This window comes from Cervus elaphus, chromosome 32 (assembly GCF_910594005.1).
Source record: "Cervus elaphus chromosome 32, mCerEla1.1, whole genome shotgun sequence".
Lineage (NCBI taxonomy): Eukaryota > Metazoa > Chordata > Mammalia > Artiodactyla > Cervidae > Cervus > Cervus elaphus.
Window position 1 is genome coordinate 22885235 of NC_057846.1, and position 25860 is coordinate 22911094.

Below are 25860 nucleotides of genomic sequence, written 5' to 3' on the forward strand. Positions count from 1 at the left end.
GTATAATATAATAAACACAAAGTCTGCCTCGAAAATAGAAGACATAAGTAAATTTTACCCAAAAATAGTCAAAAAGCAACTTAAAGCTTCACACAGGTTTTGAAAGTACCATAGAAGATTTCCTTTATAATACACAATGAAATGTCTATGAATATCCTCCTTATCGAGCATATAACTTCCCAAAACACTACGGATCACAGCATTCAACCTCCTCCAATCTTTCTCTTTCCGTGTCTCAACCCCGTCCCCGCAAAGGAAAACAAAACTTTCTTTTCAAACACACCCCGTGCTGGTTCTTTCACTTTTTGCCCATCTCATTTCATCTGCCGAACCCGTTATCTCCTTTCCCCAAGTAACTTTTAACCTTTCCATTGTAAATCAGTTTTGTTGTGAACTTAAAACTGGCCTAAAAAAAATTAAAGCTCTATATTTTTAAGAAATCTTCAGAGCCTTCTCAGTGTATATGCTGCATCACAACTCTTTAGCATGGTCTGGGCAAAACCGACTAAATTATTCATTAGAGTAGTAACCTCCTGAAGGAGGAAATGGCAACCCACTCTGATTTTCTTAGGCTTTCCAGGTGGCTCAAATGGGGAAGTGTCTGCCTGCAATGTAGGAGACCCAGGTTCCATCCCTGGGTTGGGAAGATACCCTTGGAGAAGGAAATGTCAACCCACTCCAGTACTCTTGCCTGGAAAATTCCATGGACAGAAGAGCCTGATAGGCTCCAGTCCATGGGGTCGCAAAGAGTCGGACATGTCTGACGGATTTTTCTTTCACTTTCCAATTTTCTTGCCTCGAGAATCCCATGGACAGAGGAGCCTGGCGGGCTACAGTCAATGAGGTTGCAAAGAGTCAGACATAACCAAATCAACTGAGCAGGCACACCTAACCTCTGCCCCACCCCACCAGCCCTTAACTTTACTCCAATCTTTGGAGTAAGGTCAATACCAAGATGGCAAAGACAGACATCCTTGTTGGGCAGGACCTTATAAATACGTATCCTTTTCTTTCCCTGTCTCATTAAGTTAGCCTCCCCCAATCCCATACTTAGTAATGGTGGATGTAGCAGTTCTCTTTGACACAAAAACCCCACGGTCTTCGCAAACTCTGTGAGGATAAAAGATGAAATGATTCAAAGCAGAACTGTCTCAAACTATAGTGATGGGGAACAGATCAGTGGCTGTGGGAAGTGAGCATGACTACGCAGATACAGCCCCGGGAACATTCTATGGTGGTAGAATTGTTCTGTATTCTCCCTGTGCTGCTGGTTACATGAATCTACATGTGTTAAAATTCATACAAAGTCTATCTACCTGTATGATGACTTTTTTTTTTTTAAACCAAAGCTGTTTCAACACTTACGAATTTTCTCCTATGCAAAGTGGATACAATTGAAATAATAGCCAGGACATGGAAGCAACCTAGATGCCCATCAGCAGACGAGTGGATAAGGAAGCTGTGGTACATATACACCATGGAATATTACTCAGCCATTAAAAAGAATTCATTTGAATCAGTTCTAATGAGATGGATGAAACTGGATCTCATTATACAGAGTGAAGTAAGCCAGAAAGATAAAGACCAATACAGTATACTAATGCATATATATGGAATTTTAAAAGATGGTAACGATAACCCTATATGCAAAACAGAAAAAGAAACACAGATGTACAGAACAGACTTTTAGACTCTGTGGGAGAAGGCGAGGGTGGGATGTTCTGAGAGAATAGAATTGAAACAAGTATACTATCAAGGATGAAACAGATCACGCCCAGGTTGGATGCATGAGACGGGTGCTCAGGGCTGGTGCACTGGGAAGACCCAGAGGGATGGGATGGAGAGGGAGGCGGGAGTGGGGATCGGGAAGGGGAACACATGTAAATCCATGGCTGATTCATGTCAATGTATGGCAAAAACCACTACAATACGTAAAGTAATTAGCCTCCAACTAATAAAAATAAATGGGAAAAAAAAAAGAAATTGAGTCCAAAATTAAACAATATAAAGTGTAAGCTGTCTTTCCTCCTCTAACAGGGCTGTACCCAAGGGTCAGCCCTTGGTAAAGCTATCACTTTTCTTTGTAAAGAAAGCTGAGCACCGAAGAATTGATGCTTTTGAACTGTGGTGCTGGAGAAGACTCTTGAGAGTCCCTTGGACTGCAAGGAGATCGAACCAGTCCATCCTAAAGGGGATCAGTCCTGGGTGTTCATTGGAAGGATTGATGTTGAAGCTGAAACTCCAATATTTTGGCCACCTGATGCGAAGAGCTGACTCATTGGAAAAGACCCTGATGCTGGGAAAGATTGAAGGGAGGAGGAGCAGGGGACGACAGAGGATGAGATGGTTGGATGGCATCACGGACTCAATGGACATGAGTTTGAGTAAGCTCCGGGAGTTGGTGATGGACAGGGAGGCCTGGCGTGCTTCAGTCCATGAGGTCGCAAAGACACGACTGAGCGACTGAACTGAACCGAAAGCAAAGGCTCCTCTTTACCCTCCTCCTCCCTTTCCGAGTGCCTACCTTCCTCTCCTGGTGCCCTCCCCTTGCCCGAACAGCAAGCGGGGCATCCATGGCCTCATGCTGCCCTTCCCAATGCACAGGCTCTGCTGTGTGCAACATCCATGCCCACCACCCTTGAACCCCTGCAATGGGGAGCTCCTCCTATTCAGCAACTATTTATCAGTACTTTGGCCACCTGATGCGAAGAGCCAACTCCTTGGAAAAGACCCTGATGCTGGGAAAGATTGGGGGCAGGAGAAGGGGACGACTGAGGATAGGATGGTTGGATGGCATCACCGATTCATTGGCCATGAGTTTGAGCAAGCTCCAGGAGATGGTGATGGACAGGGAAGCCTGGATTGCTGCAGTCCACGGGATCTCAAAGAGTTGGACACGACTTAGCGACTGAACAACAGCAACACATTTCCTTGACATAAGGTTTTGCTCTCAGCTGATGGCCAGAACAGAAAGGATCAAATAAACCCATCTCACCGCATGGAGGTGTTAATAACCAAGAATGATTGAATGGACTACAAATACCATTATTCATCTTGGGCAAAGAAGCTTTCACATCATTCAACTCATTTCTTGTAGTATGAGAGGCCCGCCCATTTCTGACTTTAAAACATACATGAACCATCTCAGAAAGAGGTCATTCCTTAAAAGTCTGCAGGATAGTGGGCTGTGTGCTGCGGGCACGGGAGCACAGGGACAGACTCTCTGTACTTTCTGCTCAGTTTGGCTGTGACCCTTCTAGGGTCAGTTGCTCAGTCGTGTCTGACTCTCTGTGACCCCATAGGCTGTAGCCCGCCAGGCTTCTCTGTCCACGGATTCTCCAGACGAGAATGCTGGAGCAGGTTGCCATTCCCTTCTCCAGCCTTTCTGTGACCCTATAACTGCTCGGAAACAACAAAGCTGATTTTTTATTTTTTTTTTTTAAGTCCTCCAGGGGACTTCCCTGGTGGTCCACTGGTTGGGATTTCCTTCCAGTGCAGGGAGTATGGGTTCGATCCCTGGTCGAGGAGCTGAGATCCCATATGTCTTGTGGCCAAAAAACCAAAACATAAAATAAAAGTAATATTGTAAAAAATTCAATAAAGACTTTAAAAATGGTTCACATCAAAAAAAATCTTTAGCATAAAAAATAGAAAACATTTAAAAAGTCTTCCAAGCCTTCTCAGTATGTACTCTACAATTCTTCAAAACTGACTGTATTACTCATTAATAATGATAGTAACTAATACTGTATATATAATATTTATATATTATATTTAATAATTAATTAGTATTATAAACATGTTGAATAATACCTTTTATATTTTAAGTAGTATAATATTGAAGTTTAAGTTTTATAAATAATGATAGAATAATACACAAGAGTAGCAGCTAGTATTTTTCACCTCTTCTCATGTGACAAGCACTATTCATAGTGTTCCCTGTGTGCTGCTGTTGTTTGGTCACCAACTCGTGTCCAACTCTTTGCGACCCCAGGAACTGTAGCCCGCCAGGCTCCTCTGCCCTCGCAAGAATACAGGAGTGGGTTGCCATTTCCTCCTCCAGAGGATCTTCCTGACCCAGGGATTGAACCCACATCTACTGCATTGGCAAGCAGGTTCTTTATCACTGAACCACCCAGCAAGCAATGTGTTACCTTGTTTAATTCTCTAACAGTCCTAGCAGGTAGATATTATCTCAGTTTTACAGGTGAGGAAATGGAGGCAAATGAGATTAAAGCAACTTCCTGTGATAGACACGGAGATGTTGCACCCAGAGGCCCGGTCACGTTGCCCACCTTCAGGGAGCAGAGAGGTCAGCCTTCTGCCGTTAGCTCCTTCAGGGTCAGCCACAGGCGCGGAGCATGCCTGGCCCGCGAGCTTGCCCTTCCAAGACATCACGTACCAAACTTTAGCACAAGGTCACTGTAAAAAGGCCTGGCCATTTCAGCCCAATGCCCAACATTGACAGTGGAGGTTGGTTGAGGCTATGTCAGACCTGCAGCTCACTTCCGTCCTTTCCTCCAGCCAGCCCTGCTTCTGCCCTGCCTTCATAAGTCCTGGTCCTTCATAAACATCCTACACCCCAATCTCCGTCTCCGCGTGGGCTTCCAGAGGACGCAACCTCCAGCACTCAGCCGGGGTCATGAAGCTGCTAAGTGGTGATGCCACTTGGCAGTCTGATGCTCCAAAGCACTATGAGATGCTGCTCCCAGATATAAAAACAAATGCAGAACACTCTGAGAGCAATTGAACAAGGGCTGAAACTATTACTTAGAAAATCTGAAACTCTGTCTTTAATTTTTTGCTAGGTCACTTCAGTCATGTCTGACTGAAGTCTTGTGACCCTATATTGAGATAACATTTACATACCATAAAAATTCACCCTTCTCAAGTATACATGTGAATTGCTTTTAGTTTATTTTCAAAGCCATGCGACCATCGCCACTATCTAATTCGAGAACATTTCATCACCCCAAAAAGAAACCCTGTACCCTTGAGCAGTCACTCCCCATTTGTCTTCAGTTCTGGTCTTCCTGAACAATAATTAAATTATTCATCTCTTCATGCCACTGATGAGAATTTTCTACCATCATGCAAGGTACAAACTTTCCTAATTTCACTCTCTTTCAAAGTACCAAATTCCTAAACATGTTCAAATTCTTGTTTGGTAATCTCACTCTTGGGAATTTATTATTTAAAAAAAATTACAAAAAGATGGGGGGAAATCAGTTTACATAGTTTATAAAACTGAAAAATTGGGAATAAGATGTGTTCATCATGGGATTTTGTTAATTAAATCATGGCTTATTAACAAAATGGAATATTATGCATCTGCTACAGACTAAATAGCAACAAGAAAAATGCCTGGTATAACATTAACCATAAAAGCAGAATATATATATATAAAATTGCATCTACAGCTATGTGAAATATGTACACATGGATACAGATCTAAAGGAAGTGGACAAAAATGAAAACAGTTGCTGAGACAGGATGTGAAATTATTTTCATTCTCCTGAGTTCCTTTATTATTGTCCAAAGGTGGTGGTTGCAGTGAATAAGACTTGGAGGAAAATATGCATGTAATCTACTCTCACCAGTGAGACTTTGAATTCAGAAGGGGAGGTAAGCACTGCATACAATTCTTGTTAAGAGCAAAGGTTTTGGAGTCACAGGGACTTGGATTTTAATTCTGGCTCTGATGCTTCTGAGATGTGACTTTGGACAAGAACCTAACCTCTGTAAGACTCATTTTCCACGACTATTAACAGGGGCTCATGGCACATCGACCCAACAGGTCTGCTCTGAAGATGCAGTGAGACAGTCACTTCGTGTCTGTTCAGTCGCTACACTCCTGTCCAACTCTCTGTAGCCCGCCAGGCTCCTCTGCCCATGGGATTCTCCAGCCAAGAATACAGGAGAGAGTTGCCATGCCCTCCTCCAGGGGATCTTCCTGACCCAGGGATTGAACCCACATCTCCATGTCTCCTGCACTGCAGGCAGATCTTTTACTGCTGAGATGCTGGGTGCCACTTAACAAATGGTAGCTGCTGCTGCTTTTGCTGCATAGGTAATGGGGGCAAGAGCGATGGCCATGGTACTGACAAGAGACAGGAGTCAGAGAACAGAGATTTTTGCTTATGAAAATATTCCTAACACTGGGAAACTTGAATGGCAATGTCATTTTATACTGAACACACACGCAGAGGACTCCCCATTATTTCTATCAAACTCATTTCTCCAACTCAGACCGGGGGAGTGTTGCTTCAAAGGAGAGTTGGGGTTGCTGGCATCACCTTTTTTCAGCAGGAGACCCAGAAACCTGTACCAACAAGATGCTCAGTGGTGTCCTGGTTGAAAATTTTACCAAAGAAAATCAAGTTCTACTGAATTGGTATGACTCATTTTATTAATGAATACAGCGCCTGCTGACTATTCCCATTGTTGTGATTGGGGATATCGTCTCCATTACTAACAAAGAGCCAGTGTGGCGGATGAAGCAAGCCCCACCCTTGTCTTTGTCTTTCCTCCCCGCTGTGGATGAGCTGTCCTCTTCTTCCAGGCCCAGGCCTCCCTCGCACACAGGATGCCAGCCCAGACTTTCCTGCCCACTTAAGGGCTCTGGCAGGTCCTCTTACTCTTGCATCTGTTTGTCCTCTCTGCTCATCTAAACATGCTGTGGCATATCCCAGCTTCATAAAAGACCAAAATCCTTGCTAGATCCCACATCCTCTTCTGAGTTCACTGGATCTCTCGCCTGCCCTTTACCCCACAACTCCCAGAAAGAGAACAGCAGGATGTTGCAAATTATTGAAGCGATAACCAGCACAGGCTTCCCAGGTGGCTCAGGAGTAAAGAATCTTCCCACCAACGCAGGAGACGCAGGTTCAATCCCTGGGCGGGGAAGATCCGTTGGAGTAGGAAATGGCAACCCACTCCAGGAATCTTGCCTGGAAATTCCATGGACAGAGGAGCTTGGTGGGCGGCAGTCTGTGGGGCTGCAGAGAGTTGGACACGACTGAGTGGCTGAGTACATACTGTAACTCACACACAGTAAACTCTACATATTTCATATGTACAATTTAATGATGTACAGTGGGCATATGATGTACCCACAAAACTCTCACTGCACTGAAAATAATAAACATATCACCCTCAAAATTTGCCACATGCCTCTTTAAGATCCCTTCCCTTCCACCCCTGACTCCCCAGGCAACCAGTGATTTGCTGTCACTCTGTGTTCATTGGCCACAATTTTTATAAATGAAATCATTCAATAGATACTCTTTTCTGTCTTTCTTCTTTCACATACAATATTTGTGAGATTCATCCATGTTGCAGCATGTATAAAGGTTTCTATCCTTTTTATTGCTGAATATCATTTATTTGTACCCCAGTTTGTTTATCCATTTACCTGTTGATGGACACTAGGATTATTTCCAATCTGGGGCTATTACAAGTAAAGCTGCCATAAAGAATGATGTACAAGTCTTTGTATAGAGATATGCTTTCATTTATCCTGGGTAAATACCTAGAATGGAATGTCTGGTTCAAAACAAATGCAAAATCGTTTCCAGGGTGTTTCTACAATTTCACATTCCCACCAGCAACAGAGCAGAGTCCCACATCCTAATCAACACTTGGGATGTAGTCAGATTTTATTTTATTTTTTTTACCATTCCAACAGTTGTGGTTTCTTACTGTGGTTTTAATTTGCATTTTCCTACTGACTAATGAAATTGAGCATCTTTTCATGTGCTTATTTGCCATCCAGAAACATTTTTTGGTGAAGCTCAGTTCAGTCGCTCAGTCGTGTCTGACTCTTTTTTTTTTTTTTTTGGTGAAGCATCTATTCAAATCTTTGCCCATGTTTTAAAATTGTTTTCTTATTGTTGAGTTTTGAGAGTTTGGGGTTTTTTAAAAAATATCCTGGTTGTATATTCTTTATTGGATGCAATTTACAAATATTTTAACCCAGTCTTTTCATTCTCTTGACAGCGTGGGTTTTTTTGGAAAGGATTTCTTAGAAAGTTTGTTTTAAAAAATACTTTTACCTTTTCTTTTTTTTTTCATGTGGAAGGTGGTTCTGAGGTGCCTACACTTGGATTTTTTTTTTAAACTTTTAATTTTGTATTGGGGTATAGCCAATTAACAAACAATATTGTGACAGTTTCAGATGAACAGTGAATGGACCCAGCCATATCTACTCATGTATCCATTCTCCCCAAACTCCCTTCCCATCCAGGTGACCATACAACGCTGAACAGAGTTCTATGTGCTATACAGTAGGTTCTTGTCAGCTATCCACTTAAAACACAGCAGGGTGTTCATGTCCATCCCAAACTCCCCAACTATCCCTTCTCCCTTAACAGTGTCTTTTAAAAAGCAGAAATTTTAATTTTGATAAGGACAACTTATCAATTTTTATGCATAGTTCTTTTGGTGTTGTAGCTAAGAAATCTGTGCCGAATTCAACGTCATAGATGTTTCATCCTATGTTTTCTTCTAGTAGATTCATAGTTTTAGGTTTCATATTTGTCTATAATCCATTGGAATTGATTTTGTATATTGTGTGAGATATTTAGATTAGTGAAGGACAGGGAAGCTTGGCGTCCATGGGGTTACAAAGAGTCATATACAACTGAGCGACTGAACAATATTTAGATTGAAGTCCTTTTTCTTTCTTCATTTTTTTGTATCTAATCATTGTAGCACTATTGGCTAGATAGACCACCCTTTATTCACAGAATTCCCTTTGCACCTTTGTTGAAAATCAATTGTCCATATGTATTTAGAAATACTTCTGGTATCTTCATTCTGCTCTATTATCAATTTGTCTATGTCCATGACAGGGACTTCTCTGACTGTCCAGTGGTTAAGACCTTTGGACCATCGCCTTCCAATGCAGGGGTTACAGGTTCAGTCCCTGGTCAGGAGCTTAGTTAGATCCCATGTGCCTTGTGGCCAAAAAACCAAAACATAAAACAGAAGCAGCATTGTATCAATCCTTCTTAATTTGACATTGAATTAAAGTGACATTTAATTACCCTTAACTTGAAAATAATAAATGTGAAAGCACTCTTTTGATTCTTTATTATAAACATGTCTAAAACAAAATACACAGGAACTCCATTTCAATCAATGTTTTTTCATTTGGGAAACAGCACAGAACAGTGATCCCTTTTTGTCCCACCCCTAACACTTAGACAAGAAATTATTTTATAATCTTGAAGGAAGGTCAAGGTGACCCCTGTTCCCCACCAAAGTCCAGCCATCCTAAACTGGATGATACTCAAAAATAAATGTTACTCCAAATTCCATAGTCTTCCCTATATGAAGAAATGACCTGGGGTTAAAAAAAGAACTGCTGAAAGAATCTATCATTCTTAAACACTCTCGTTTATTTCTAACAAGGGAGCAAAGCAGAAATCAAGAAACAAAACATAACTCAGAATGCTGCAGCCAACTGTCTATTTTTTCACAATCTGCCCACTCCTTAAACAAACATGAAACGTTATAACTAGCTGTAGTCAGATACTACGGGAAGCAAAAAGACCAGAAGAAAAACCTCAAACATCCGGCCTTCATCTGTCTTCTGCATGAAATCTACTTGGCTTCGTGACTATAAATGTTTCCCTCTTAAGAAGTGAAAATCAGACATGATGTCATAGAATGACCAGGTCCACACTATATTTTTCAAAATTAGTATTTTTCTGATGAACACACGACCCACATATTGGAAAAACTATTATGTTTTATCAGAGGGGACCAAAACCAGAAATTCTATTTGTTTTAATATCAATAGATAATCAACAAGATGTGTATTGGTTTAAATGTGTGTATTTCCTTGTATCTTTTTTTAAAAATGCCTGTTAGCTGTATGTGGTAATAGTTACAGTGGTGTTGGGTCAGGGTAGATATAAAGCTTTTTCGGAATCTAGCATTTCTTTTGTTGCCCAAAGCAACAACCTCAGGGGAAATAAAAGAACCCTGGTGAGAACACATCACAGTAAAAATGTACATTTTTCTCTCAAGTGTTGGTAGGAAGCAAATGAATGGGGCCTCTGACCTGGAATCAATTAGCCCTGAAGTTAAAATGGCAGCTTGGGGCAAAATGAAGGGTTTGGTGTCAATTAATCTGTTTTCTGGACTACATACACTGCAAAATGTTCATCCTGTTTTAAAAAATAATTAAAGGACCCTGAACTAAAATGTACTATGCCTCTAACTCTCTGCAGGACCCAAACTTGTGTATTAATGTCACTTCAGACTTTAGCATCCCAAGCTCACAGGCCCTTAAGTCTTAAACTTTTAGTCTACTTTAATGATTCTTACAAAGGTCCTCACTCTGATACTGAATGATAATGATGATATTAACAATGGCTGTCTCTTACATGCTCACTGTGGCAGGTCCTAAGCTAAACCTATGTTAAGTTCCTCATTATTGGAACAACCCTGTGTGTGTGCTCAGCATCTCATATATGTATATGCATTATACATATATGTATATGTACTATATATGTACAGTATACACCCATATATGCACATATGGTAGCATTCACACACACACACACACACACACACACGTAAGGTATACTAAGAGATTTCTTTTAAATAATTGACTTCTGTAATTGTGGGGGCTTGGCAAGTCTGAAATCTATAAGGTGGGTTGGAAACTTGGGTGGGAACTGATGTTTCAGTCTTGAGGCAGAACTTCTATTTCAGCAAAAACTCAGTTTTGCTTTTAAGGCCTTTCAAGTGATTGGATGAGTCTCCCCCTCCTACCCCCACCCATTATGGAGGGTTGTCTCCCACACAACTTGTAGATGTTAACCACAGCTCCAAAACAGCTTCCCAGCAACACCTAGATGAGTCTTGCTCATCTAAATAACTGGGTGCTATAGTTCAGCCAAGTTGACACATAAAATTGACCATCATATTCTGGAAAATCTTTGCTCAATATTGTGTTTTCATAACGTTGAAAATCGCAGCCCTCCACACAGATAGCCTTAGGTTGCCTATCTTCCTTTTTTCTTATGTTTCCCTTAGCACCTATTATCTTTAACCCATCACCCTATATCTTCTTATGTTTACTGTCTTTCTGTCCCTTGTAGAATGTAAGCTCCACAGCGCAGGGACGTGTGTGTGTTTTTCACTGATGTATCCTCAGCATCCCCACGAGTACCTGAAACACAGTGGGCCCTTGAGAAATCTTTGTGAGTGACTAAAGCGAGTATGAAGGTGGGCACTCAGTAAATACTTGCGGAATAAATGGAGGGTCTCATCCTGAAGTATTCTTGAACAGATTTTTGAAGGGTGGAAGGACAGTGGATTGTAGGGGAGAAAAAGGAAGAACTTCAGAGTTCACATCCATGAGATGGAAGAAGTAGTGAAGAAGCAGCATACACAGATCCAGGTGTGCCTTCCCCTGTTACTTTGCTGTGTGACTTTGGACAGATTATCTCATGCCTCTGGGCCTCAGAGTTTTCATCTGTAAACTGAGAATAACAATACTTAATACACAGGGTTGTTCTGATCTCCCCAGGCATCTCAGAGGTAAAGAATCCACCTGGCAATGCAGGAGAAGCAAGAGATGCAGGTTCGATCCCTAGGTCAGGAAGATCCCCTGGAGAAGGAAATGGCAACCCACTCCAGTATTCTTGCCTGGAGAAACCCATAGACAGAGGAGCCTAGAGGGCTACAGTCAATGGGGTCACAAAGCGTCAGACACAACTGAGTGCATGCACACCATAAACACACACACACACACACATCCACATGGGGTCACAAAGCGTCAGACACAACTGAGTGCATGCACACCATAAACACACACACACATACATACACACACATACACACACATCCTACTGGCTGTTTCTCTGGAGAACCCTGACTGATATATGGGGTAAGAGTGTTCCAGGCAGAGGGAAGGCAAGAACAAAGGCCTCATATGTTGGACACCATGGCAGATAGCATGCAGACCACTGTGAACAACACAGATGTGGCTCCTACTTTCCTCAAGCTTAGCAACAAGTCATAGATACTGCCAACTGACCCATCTGTCTTGTCCCGGATTCTCAGCTCTTCCCAGACTTATTTGCTTTACCCTTCAGCCTTGACCCCGTGGTCCCCAGTCTCAACTCTTAACTAGCATTCCTAGTTGCCCTGGCCTTTCATTACACTTGCCACATAACTATCATTACCAACTCACTTTGGGGTAATTATGGAGTTTAAGAACTATGTTCAAATACTTTAACTTGCCTTCACAGAAACTGTCATATGGGGAGAAAAGGAAAAATCATCTTTATTTCACAGATGAGGAGACTGAGATTCAAAGAGGTAAACTAACCTGGATGAAATTACAGTTAATAAATACCAGAGCTGGGAATCCAGCTTTCTCAAGAACACATTTTTAAAAAAAGCAATTTATGGTTACCTGTAATTGTTCACCTCCCACCCACCATTCATTCTTCAACCCATTTCTCTCTGATATTCCCCACTCTTGAACTGGAATGCTTCTGTTTCCAGCGGGGGGTTGGGAGGGGGGAGGCTGTAGTTTCCCACGCATTACATTTATGGTCATATTACATTTATTAATTATACATATTAAAACTGTTAACCAAGTGATTCCTTAAGAGACTTCCTATTCGCCTTTAAATACAGGCATTCCTCCACGCTTCTGTTTTCGGAGCACAGTAACAATCAGGAGTTGAAATATTACAAAAATAGAAATCCCAGGCCCAACCAAAACAAACTACAAAACTATAGGAAAAATCTTTCAAGAAGCGCGCGTGGATTGCTAGGGTAAAAATATCTGACTTGAAGTCTCCTCTGGAGTCTAATTTCCCGCGAAAATATAAAGATTGAAAAAAAACAATCCACCACTCCAATAAAACCCAGGATTGTCAGCCTCTCCCACGCCCTGGGAGAGATGTCGGACAGCTTCAAGGAAGAGCTGATGGCGAGGACCAGCGCAGGCCGCGACCACCTGTGCAGGTGCCTGAAAGACCCTTCTCCCAGTTGAGAAGAGTCAAGCCCGTGCACACCACAAACCTAGGCAGCCGCGCACCAGTACACTTTGCTGTAGATTAGCAAAGGTTTTGTGTGATCGAAAAAAATAAGCGGCGCCCAACAGCTTTCCACGCAACCCACAAACTCCACCCATCTTTAACTTTTCTTGGACTCTCGGAGCCACTGTTGCTCAGGACACGCCCCGGCAGGAAGTAGAGCAGCGAGAGCGGCAGCACGATGCATCCTGGGAGTTGTAGTCCACGCTCAGACCGCGCAGGCGCACGAATAGAGGCGGGGGCGCCCAGGAGCAGAGCCCCACGGGAACTGTAGTTTCTCTTGTGTTAACACAGACCGAGAGTGTCAGAAGGTCAGACGCACGCAGTTCTGAGAGTTCTCGGTTCAGTTAGCGGTGATGTTTTCAACGAATGTCTGAAGGACAGGGCAACTTAGTTTGGGAACTGTGGGTGCCGTCTTCTGTTCGACAGTAGATCTGAGATGGGTTGAGATATCCCTCAAGTGGACTGTGTGAGGCGAAGGACAAACCACGAAATCTGCAAACGGGATTATGGAGCTGTGAGAAAACACTGTATAATTAAAGACTACAGTTATTTAGTCCCAAAGACTCAGAGAAAGAACGGACTTCAATATCATTCACCTCATGAATCAGAAGAACATTTTTGAGAAATTCTGGCCGCTTTGAAAAGAATACCAAAGAATTTTATTTACGACATGCAGGTTAATGAAAGTATGGCCCTATCTTGCTAAGTCACTTCAGTCGTGTCCGACCCTGTGCGACCCCATAGACGGCAGCCTACCAGGCTCCCCCGTCCCTGGGATTCTCAAGGCAAGAATACTGGAGTGGGTTGCCATTTCCTTCTCCAGTGTGTGAAAGTGAAAGTGAAGTCTCTCAGTCATGTCCGACTCGTAGCGACCGGATGGACTGCAGCCTACCAGGCTCCTCCATCCATGGGTTTTTCCAGGCAAGAGTACTGGAGTGGGGTGCCATTGCCTTCTCTGATGGCCCTACCTGGAAGAATGTTAAGTTCATTTTTTTGGACGAGGGTTTTTTGTTTGTTTGTTCTTTTAAACTTCTGTATATTTTCTGAATTGTTTACAAGGGATCAATATTCCCTTTTGATATAAAATATGAAGAAAAATATATAGAGCAATTTTACCTCCTAGAATCTACCTTGGAGTTTTGTCTTTCTTACTTTAGGTTCTTCTTTCCTTCCTTCCTTTCTTCCTCTTTTGCTCCTACCCTCCCTCTTTCTTTTCTTCATTCTGAAAGAAAAAATTTACTGAGGATAGAGGGAGATTCTACAAATAGAGATGTCCTTTATGTAGTCCTCTATTCTCCAGGGAAATACACACACATTTTGAAGAGTTTTTATGTATATGTCTGTGTATATATCTACATACATGTGTGTGTATATTGTATGTTTTTCAGATAATGGTATCATACATAGTGTATGAATCATTATGTAATTTGCATTTCTCCCTACTCTGCATCCTATTTTTTTAGATTTATCATAAAATAATACATACAGTTCTAATTCATTTTTTTACTTCAATAAGAACATATACTCATATGCTTATTTTTGCTTAATAAAGCCATGCCACTTAAAGAAAGATTTTTTTGGCTGCCCCTCTCAGCATGCAGGTTCCTAGTTCCCTGACCAGAATTGAACCCACGTCACCTGCAGTGCAAGGGCAGAGTCTTAACCACTTTACCACCAGGGTAGTCCCTGAGCAATATCATATTTTCAAGTGTATGTTTAACTTTATAAGAAATTGACTATTAATATGGATCAATAAGCCAGCTCCCAAACGTACAAAACAATATCAATGAAAGTTATCAGCCTTTTTTAACCCTTTTGTGAACTTTCCATTAGTGGTGTTGTAGGACATTTGGGAGATGGCTTACTGATCCTTCTTAAAAGAGAAGTTTTTTCCTTCTTTTGCCGTCCTACATGTGTTTGTGTTTCCTAGTATTTCCTCCTTGGGTTTCTTCTCTTGCTACTCTTTGTTCTCCTCTTGGACAGTCTCAACCACTCCCTTGGATTTTGCTAACCACTGATGAACCTTATTTAATAGCTCCAACCCTGATTTTCTTATATGTGTACCCACCTACTTACAAAATACCTATCTTCACATTTCTACAGCCTTGCCCAATTTATCCAACATACCTAGCTAACAATATGACCATCACCCCTGCATTCCTCTCTGTGACTGACCTCAGTCATGAAAAGCAGTCATCCAAGCCAATCATCCAGGAAATGTCCTCAGCTTCTCTCCTTCACAATTCACATTAAGTTCTATAAATTCCACTGATTAAATAGGCCTTGCTCTTCTCCCTCCTTTTCATTTTTCCACTGTTATTACCTTCGCTCAGAACCTTGCCTATAATATTGCATGCATGCATGCATGCTAAGTCTCTTCAGTCGTGTCCAACTCTTTGTGATCCTATGGACTGTAGCCTATCAGGATCCTCTGTCCATGGGCTTCTCCAGGCAAGAATACTGGAATAGGTTGCCATGCCCTCCTTCAGGGGATCTTCCCAACCCAGCGACAGAATCTGCATCTCTTGTGTCTCCTGCACTGGCAGGCAGGTTCTTTATCATTAGCGCCACTAACCCATTTATTGACTTCTCTGATTTGTACTACCTCAAATCCTTACCCACGTGTGTCCCTGCCTCTCCACTTACCTCTTCCACTCATCCCTACAGCATTCACTTTGTCCCAGTTGCACTAAGCTATTAGCAGTTCTTTGGACAAATTATGTGGTACATCACATGACATTTCATGTCACAGTATGTGCTGGCTAAGGGATAAGATTTTAAATCATAGAATTTGGATCAGTTCAGTTCAGTCGCTCAGTCATGTCCAACTCTTTGGCTCCTCTGTCCATATGATTCTCCAGGCAAGAATACTGGAGTGGGTTGCCATTCCCTTCTCCAAGGGATCTTCCCAACCCAGAAATCGAACCCGGGTCTCCTGCATTGCTGGCAGATTCTTTATTGTCTGAGCCACCAGGGAAGTCCTTAATCCAATAGTACCGGTGTCCTTATAAGGAGAGGAGAAGAGGCACAGAGACAGAGACACCCAGGAAGAATGCCAGCGACCACAGAGTTTAAGGTTGGAGAGATGCCTCTACAAGCCAAAGAATGCCAAGGGTTGACAGCCACCACTGGAAGCTGTGAAGAGGCAGAGAAGAATTCTGCCCAGAATCTCAGGGCACAGAGCCCAAGATGACACCTTGATTTCAGACTTCTGGCCTCAGAGCTGTAAGAGAATACAGTATGCTTAAATCGCTGATAATATCTTTATTGTATTAATTAGTTGCATTTTTATACCAGTTAAGAAAATAATTCATACTAAATAGTAAATAACTAAGAAACACATAATAATAGTTAACTCTGAATTATGGTACTTTGTGTAACTTTTTTAAAGCAGCCCTAGGGACCAGATACACTTGCTATGAATACTTCTCTCATGGCCAGCTGATGTGACTTTGCTGAATTCAGAGTTGGAAGGGCTGTACACACCAGTTCTCATGAGCTAGTATAAGCTGTACCATTGAACTGCTGACTTTGGGCTCATCTAAGACAGACTTTATTTTCTTGGGCTGCAAAATCGCCTCAGATGGTGACTGCAGCCAAGAAATTAAAAGACACTTGTTCCTTGGAAGAAAGGCTGTGACAAACCTAGACAGCTTATAAAAAAGCAGAGAAATTACTCTGTCAATAAAGGTCTGTCTAGTCAAAGCTATGGTTTTTCCTGTAGTCATGTCCGGATGTGAGATTTGGACCATAAAGAAGGTTGAACACTGAAGAATTGATGCTTTTGAACTGTGGTGTTGGAGAAGACTCTTGAGAGTCCCTTGGACTGCAAGGAGATCCAGTCAGTCCATCCTAAAGGAGATCAGTCCTGAATATTCATTGGAAGGACTGGTGCTGAAGCTGAAGCTACAATACTTTTGGCCACCTGATGCAAAGAGCTGACCCACTGGAAAAGACCCTGATGCTGGAAAAGATTGGGGGCAGGAGGAGAAAGGGATGACAGAGGATGAGATGGCTGGATGGCATCACCGACTCAATGGACATGAGTTTGAGCAAGCTCTGGGAGATAGTGAGGGAGCCCTGGCATGCTGCAGTCCATGGGATTGCAAAGAGTCAGACACGACTGAACAACAGCAACAATAGCCGTAAGAAAGTTCAAAGTGTGTTCAGGGAAGAATTTGACATGGGTTCAAGCAAGAACTTTCAGTATAGAAGTATCATCTCTGGACATTGTCTTGTGTTGTATGCACTTTATCTTTTAAAATCTCCATGTTGAGTTGAAGACGTTCATTAACCTATTTCACTTCCAGGCAAGCAAGCAAGGACGTGAATGTGAAAGTACCTGATAATCATTCAAATCTCAGTGACAACATGAGAAAATATATGTCAAGTTACTCAGTTGAATCTAATTCCTGTGTTCACTTTTTTTTCTTTTGGGGTTTTTTTGGGGTGGATGGGGGTGCATAATTAATTTTCTTTCATTTGTTATTCTGACTGTTTTGGTTAAGAGAGTTTTTAAATTGCTCAGCACTAATAGATCCTGGATCAAGAGACCAACACACCTACAGGAGTGTCAGAAATTTGTCACAAAAATGTACTCATCAACTTCTCAGTGAGTTTGATAGTCAAGAAGATGACATTCGCTCAGTGACAGCATGTGTGACAGAACTAAATGACTGAGAAGAAGATGAAAACCACTTTACAGTAATTTCTGACATTGCCATCAACATTAAAAATGCTGAGATTTACAGAAACTCCTCCCAAGGTGGAGGTCCAGAGGAGGAACTGTGTGAGCCTGAGCGGAAGAACCAATGATTAGCACTCAAGATGCAAAACAGAGCAACTTTGACTTCACAAAGGACCACATTCCTGGATGCCATTTCCTCGTGTGGATTCCTGGTTGCCGCAAGATGATAAGCAAATACCAGAGAAGCCTTCCACTTCGTGTGTGACTGAGCCCCTCCTTGTAGAACATATTAGATGTACTTTGATGTTTTCTAAGAAAATACCAATCTCCAACTAGCACAGGTTCCTGGGAAAGAAGGAAAAAGAGGCAGAGAGAAGGAAGGAAGAAGAGGTAGGAAGGAGGGGAGAGAAAGGAAGAAAGGAAGGAACAGAGGAAGGAAGAAAAAAAAGATGGCTTGGCTTATGGAAAAAGATTCCTCCAGAGAGCTTGAAATAGGAATTACCGAAGAAAGCAACTTTCTGGCATGACAGAGCCCATTGGTGGCCGTTGGAAAGAATATAAATTTGAAATCTATGTCCGTTGAGTCTTAGATATCCTCCTTTACCCACTGTATTTCAAATAACTTTCAGAATAAAATCTTCTTTTAGCATAAGAAAAAAGATCTCACTACCACCTTGCCATATTTGTCATTCACGACTGACTCTTTGCAACCCCACGGACGGCAGCATGCCAGGGTCCCCTGTCCCTCTCTGTCTCTTGGAGTTTGCCCAAGTTCGGGCGTATCTATATACCCTTGCCATGTACGGAATCATGCAAACCTTTATAATCAGGTGTTTTTACAGAACAGTCTGACGAGGGAACTAGAAGCCTGAGTATTTAGGACTCACTAGTTTTAAGGTTTTAACCATGTTGTACTTCAGTTTTCTCCTTTATAAAATGATAGGGTTGTACTATGTAAGTTAAGTCGCTTAGTCGTGTCCAACATTTTGTGACCCCGTGGACTGTAGCCCACCAGGTTCCTCCATCCATGGGATTCTCCAGGCAAGAATACTGGAGTGGGTTGCCATTTCCTTCTCCAGGTACTATGTAAGTAATTCTCAATTATCTTATATAGAATTCCTTCCCAACCTGTCCTGGTACTTGATGCTCCCAGGTCAAAAGAAATACCTAAACACTTCTCTTTATCAAGTAGTGAGGTCTAAACAACTTAGTAGTAGTTTGTGTGGTATCCAACAGATGTCTCTGGCCCTCAGAAACTTAAAATAACCCACGGTGCCTCTGCAGGTTTGCTCGTCACCCCAAAGTGCTTCAGCACACAATTTAAGAATCATAGTTCTAATCAAAGAAACTTAGTTCTACTCTGATAGAAATTTAAAGGTCTTTTTTTTTTTTAGAGAAAAAATGCTTGTATCATAGTTACTTACACAAGTTTTATACACATGACCATTACAGTGGCAATTACTGAAGGTATATTTTAATGTCAAAGTTTTAAAACACAGATAATTTTGTTAGTAAGATGAAACATAAAATTGTTGCTGGGAATATAGTTTACGGTCTCATCATAAAGCACAAGATAAATTCTGGTAATACTCTTAGAATTATAGATCTAATACATAAAAATTATTTCATTAGAAATGAAATGATTAGGACTTCTCTGGTTGTCCAGCAGCTAAGACTCCGTGCTCCCATTGCAGGGGGCCTGGGTTTGATCCCTGGTCGGGGTCTTAGTCCCGCATGCCGTAGCTAAGACCAAGTGCAGCCAAATAAATAAATATGTCTTTTCAAAAGAAATTAAATGATAGTAATACTATTGACAGTTACTTTTACAGCTACATTATAAATTCAAAGATAAAAATATGAATCCATCAGGGAACATATAACAATTATTGAACCTTATTGTTGAGAAACTTGTAGCTGCATTTTATTGAATAGCATCTCAGTTCTTGGGATAAAGTTTTAAACAGCAACTGGAAGAACAGCTTTATGTTTAAAAATGTTTTATTTTTAGAGTTGTCATGGTGTAAAAGTTATTCTCACAAATCGAAGTTGCTGGAAAGAGCCCAAGTTTTGTGAAAGTTTTTCATGAAGTGTTTCATGTTGTCCCTGCTTTAACCCCAAACAACTGCACACTCTTCATAAGCTGTTGAATATTGGTTCAGCTGATAAATTAAGAAAATCCCCCCTCTTTGAAATCCTAAGCCACAGAATATGTGTTATACTGCTAATAAGAAGGATTAGACAGATATGGGCCACCCAAAGTTTCTCCTATTCCTGGATCATCTGCAATGAGAAAATATCAATTTAATTGTGTTTCTTTCTTATCCAGGTCAAGAGTTAGCACCAATATGAAGATACCCAACTGCATAGAGACGAAATCTAGAGCAGCAGGAGACAGTACCTGAAAACACAGGTTCTGAGGAAACTAGGGAGGGGCAGAACTATAGTTTGGAGGAGGAAATGGCAACCCACTCCAGTGTTCTTGCCTGGAGAATCCCAGAGACAGAGGAGCCTGGTGGGCTGCTGTCTGTGCGGTTGCACAGAGTTGGACACGACTAGCAGCGACTTAGCAGCAGCAGCAGCAGCAGCAGAACTACAGTTAATAGCTGTCAGGGGTGGTTTGCAGGATGTAGGATGTGACTAGGGGAAGAGGTGGCTAGAGGAAGAGAATTAGAAGAAATGATGCTCATCCAAGGTTATTTTGATTAACTAGCCAGAAGGCCACCAATGGATACTCAGTAAAATGATCGAAGGAGAAATAGCACACATGGCACATAGATTTAGGAATTGAGGGAGAATTAATTTTAGCTTTATTTTTTAAATAGTTTTGATTAATTTTTATTTTATTTTAATTAATTAAAAAACAGTTTTATTTTAGAAGAGCTTTTAGTTTTTTAATTGTGGGTATATATATATATATATATATATATATATATATATATATATATATAAAACTAAATATACCATTTTAAACATTCTGAGGCACATAAGTGATTTTTTTGCCAAAGACACACTGTTAAAAACAAATTAGGCAGTTTGATATATTTTTAGAAGAACGTGGAGAATGAAGAAACCAACAGAGAAAGAAATTGTGGAAATTAGGTCTCCTGACTTTCAGATCAGATTCAGCTAAAAATACTCTTACTTCTATACATGCCTTGTCTTCACATCACAGGTTTGATACAGCTGGAGTTGCATACCCTAATTGCTGTTCCATGCTGTATGCAGGTGTATGATTGACTCATCTTTGAAAATCTTATTTACTTTTTGAAGTCAATTGGTTTCCCTGAAACATCGTGTTGCTGCCTAATAGTCAATAGTTCAGCATCATTTTTTTTTTTTTGCTTCAAGAAATAGCAGAGAAAATGACATTAGCATTTTAAGGTGGGTTTTATTTCTCTATATGTAAATATATATATATCGTTCAATCAAAAAATGTATTAGTATTCAGGTGAAGATTATAGAGATCTTGTGGAACATCTGCTTTGTCTTGATTAGTTTTAAAATCAGATGCAGCAATTCCATTGCAATTCAACTTGTTTCTATTTTATTATATCATACTAGGGTAATTTTTTAATATTTAATTTTAAATTTTACTTATTTGTTTTTTGGTTGCACTGGGTCTTTATTGCTGTTATTGCAGTCTCTCTGGTTGCGTCGAACAGGGGCTACTCTTTGTGGCAGTACTCGGATTTCTCTCTGCATTGGCTTCCCCAGTTGCAGCGTGCAGGCTCCAGGGTGCGCAGCTTCAGTAATTGCAGTATGTGGGCTTCCGTCGTTTCAGCTCACAGGCTTAGTTGCTCTGCAGCATGTGGAATCTTCCTAGCCCAGGGATCAAACTCATGTCCCCTGTATTGGCAGGTAGATTCCTATCCACTGCGCCACCAGGAAAGTCCCATACTAGGTTAATCTTGAAGACTCCTAATAGCTTTCATTGAGTTTACACCAGAATATCACACATCTCTAGATTGAGTAGCATAAAGTCCCCTATTCAAATCAATGCAAGCTCTTGTAATGTAATGACACCTCCAAATGCTAAAAGCGGACCTTAGGTATTAAGTTGAGGTAGAGAGACTATTACTCCTATTTATTATTTCAGGGCAGAATAATCCCAGTTTCACTGATCACAAAGTAAAATGGAGACTGTGGTGAAGAGGGACTTGAGGGTCACACAGACTGGCTTATAATTCCCACCTTTACACAAAGAAACTGCATGACATTGTGTGGATTGTGAACTCCCCCAGAGTTTGAATTTTCTCACCAGCAAAAGAGAGGTTAACGTCTACACATTATGATTGATGTGGGATAAAAGAGAACTAACATGAACGCCATGGGCAGTACCTGGTCCTTCGAGCTGGTGACATTCAACAAGGGTTAGTCCCCTTCCCAGCTTTTCTCTGCTTGCACTACGAATTTGAAAATATACAGCTATAAAAAGTTGTCTTGGAAGAGACTGAATTGGAAATTTTGTTTGGAATAATGAGATTGCAAGGGTGTCAGTTTTGTGGCATAAGGATTTGTTGGCAGACGTTTGGAGCTTTCTGCCTGCAAGGTGTTTGTAGAGCTCTTATAGCTTTAAGAGAACAGTCTGTTACTGTCAGTGAGGTTAAGCCTCTTTTCAAATGTTCAGAAGCCTTTTCCTTTCCTGCAAAGGATTCTGGAGAACCTTACTTTAGACCTAAATCAGACTGGCCAGGTTCCAGAAATTCTGATAACTGCTACGCCAGAGGGACAAGCCCTGTGGGGAGTTTGGGTCCCTGGGTCAGAACCACAGACCTGTGTTCCCCACCCCCGCACCCCGCCTAGCAGTCCCACTTTTGAACTTTGTCTGGTATGTGTTCTCATGTACCAGTGCAAGGATGTTTGTCACAGACCCATGGAGGCATTGCTTGTGATTGTAAACGGGTGGAAACAACCTAAATAGTAGCAATAGTGCATGGCGTGCTGGCTAAGTTGCTCAGTCCAACTCTTTGTGACCCCATGGATTGTAGCCTGGAAGGCTCTACCTGTTGATGGGATTGACCAGGCAAGAAACAAGTGGGTTGCCATGCCCTCCTCCAGGGGATCTTCCCGACCTAGAGATCAAACCCTCATTTCTTACATCTCCTGTATTTGCAGGTGGGTTCTTTACCACAAGTGCCACCCGGGAAGCCATGCTAGCAATAGTAATATTAATTAAATGTTGGCACATCCCTAGTATAAAAAAGAGAGAGAGAGAACAGTCTGGATGCCATCTTCTTCCTCTAGCACAGAACTTCCTTCCCTTTTGTGGACAGTATTTTGCACAGCCCTAAAATAATGCCATTCTTTTCCAATTGTCTGGACTCATCTAACAGTTACAAAACAGTATTTCACCAGCAGAGGCTACTACAGTTTATATAAAGGTTATAAACTGAAACTTCCTCTTAGATTATGCAATGGTTTCTTTTTGGTGGTGGGGGAAGGGAGGAAATATTTCAGTTTAAATTTTTATAAAATAAATGGAAGATGATGGCTACTTGATGCACATGTCTATCAAATTGTGTTACATTTACATGCATATCCGGGTCCTCTTTTAGAGTGTAAGTTACTTGAGGGCTGAGACTGTGTCATAAGTCTCCTATATCCTTTGTGCCTTGCTGAGTAGAGTACACAGTCAGTGCTCAACAAGCATTTTTTAAAAATGCACTAAGAATAAATCTTGGTAGGCAGAAAAATATATGAGTATAATTTATTGACATGGCCAGGCCCACAAAATTCAATTTCCTGTGAAAATCTTCCCCATCTTTCAAGGCCCAACCCAGGAGCAAAGGATCTTCTTCCTAGACAATCCGCTAAACTTTCCAAAACTCCAAGAGGTCATTTTCCTCACATTTGCCTACTCATAGCATTTTATATTCTTATTTTTGAACATCTGCAATCTTCTGCCTCATGTTATAATCTATTTGATGACTTAGGTATAAATTATTATTAAGTCCTACCTGTCCATAATTGCATCATCCTCAAATTTCTCAGAGTCCTCATCAAATGTGTGTCGAATTCACCCCTTATTCAACAGTTAACCTCTGTTATAGCCTCTGAAATACTAAAGCTTCAAAAAAAGTTTTAAAGTAGCTTCAAAACCCTTTTGGAACTAGGTATGTTCATAGCAACATGAAAATAGGAAAATACTGAAAGCTTCATATAGTAGAAGGATACTACCTGGATTTATATCTGGGCTCCATCATTTATTTGCTGCTGGATGGTGGTCAAGTTTCTTAGCCTCTCTGTGCCTCAGTTCCTTCATCCGCAAAATGAGGAGGATAATAGTACCTAACGTGGTTGGAGACAGTATAGGCAGAGGTCTCTGAAGAGATCTTGTCACATAGTGAGCACTCGGTCACTATCATGTACTGTTTGATCGTCACCATCATCATCATTGACTCAGAGAGAGTCCTACTTTATATGCAGCTTCTCAAAAGAATACCAGGCTTTGGCAACATGAGAGGAAATGACACTGATGTGATTTGTTAAAAAAAAAAAGTCTATTGTGGTAAGAACACTTAACATGAGATGTACCCTCTTAACAGATTTTTAGATTCACAGTACAGTACTGTCATCTGTAGCATAATAATGTGCAGCAGATTTCTAGAACTTACATCATCTTGTATAATTGAAAATATGCCTGTCAATTAGCCTTTCCTCATTTCCCCATTCCTGTAGCCCTTGGCAACATTCTAAAGAATCTTTGCTTCTCTGAGTCTGACTGTTCAACGTATCTCATATAAGTAAATCATGCACTATTTGTCCTTTTGTAACTAGCTTATTTCACTTAGCATAATGTCTTCACGTTTCTTCCATGTTGTCACACGTTGTGGTATTTCCTTCTTTTTAGAGGCAGAATACGGTAATAGTCCGTCATATGAATATTTTTCTTTATCCATTCATCTGTTGATAGGTATGGTAAGTATTGAGGTTGTTTCTGCATCTTGACCATTGGGAATGGTGCTGCAAGGAACATAGGACTGTCAGTGTTTGGTCAAGATCCTGTTTTCAGTGTTTTCGATACATACTCAGAAGTGGGACTGCTGACTCACACGGTGTTTCTATTTTTAATTTTTTGAGGAACTTCCATACTGTTTTCTGTAGTGGCTGCACATTTTGCATTCCCTCCAACTTTGAACAAGGGTTCCAACTTCTCCACATCTTCACCAACATTTGCTGTCTCTTCTGTTTCGAACTGTAGCCATCTGAAGAAGTGTGAGGTGGTATCTCGTTGGGGTTTTGACTGGATTATCCTGATGATCAGTGTTGTTAAACAGCTTTTCCTATACCTGTTGGTTACATGTATCTCCTTTTTGGAGAAATGTCTTTTCTAGTCTTGCCCATTTTTTTAACCAGATTATTTGTTTATTTGTTTTTGCTACTGTGTTGTATGTGTTCCTTACCCAGTTTTGGAAATTAATCCCTTCTCTGATATATGGATTGCAAATATTTTCTCCCACTTCGTAGGTTGCCTTTTCATTCGGTTTTTATTTTCTGTGCTTGGCAGAACCTTTTAGTTTGATGTAGCCCATTTGTTTCTTTTTGCTTTTCGCTTTTGTTGACTATGCTTCTGGAGTGATATCCAAGAAATCACCTCCAAGACCAACGTCCCGAAGATGTTCCCCTATGTTTTCTTCTAGGAGCTTGACAGTTTCAGGTCTTACATTTAATTAATCCACTTTGAGTTGATTTTTGAATATGGTGTAACATATGAATCTAGTTTCTGATATAAACTTTTTAACTTTAATTTCTTTAATTTTGTTTATTTATTTATGGCTGCACAGGGCCTCTGTTGCTGCGTGCTGGCTTTTCCTTAGTTGTAGCGAGTGAGGACTGCTCTCTAGTGGCAGTGCAAGGGCTCCTCATTGCGATGGCTTCTCTTGTGGAGCACGGGGTCCAGGCACGCGGGCTCAGAAGGTGTGGCTCACCAGCTTGGTAGCCTCACAGCATGTAGGATCTTTCTAGAGCAGGGACTGAACCTGTATCCCCTGCATTGGTAGGTGGATTCTTAACCACTAGACCACCAGGGAAGTCCTATTTCTGTTTTATTGTATCATACTCAGTTCAGTTCAGTTCAGTCACTCGGTCGTGTACGACTCTTTG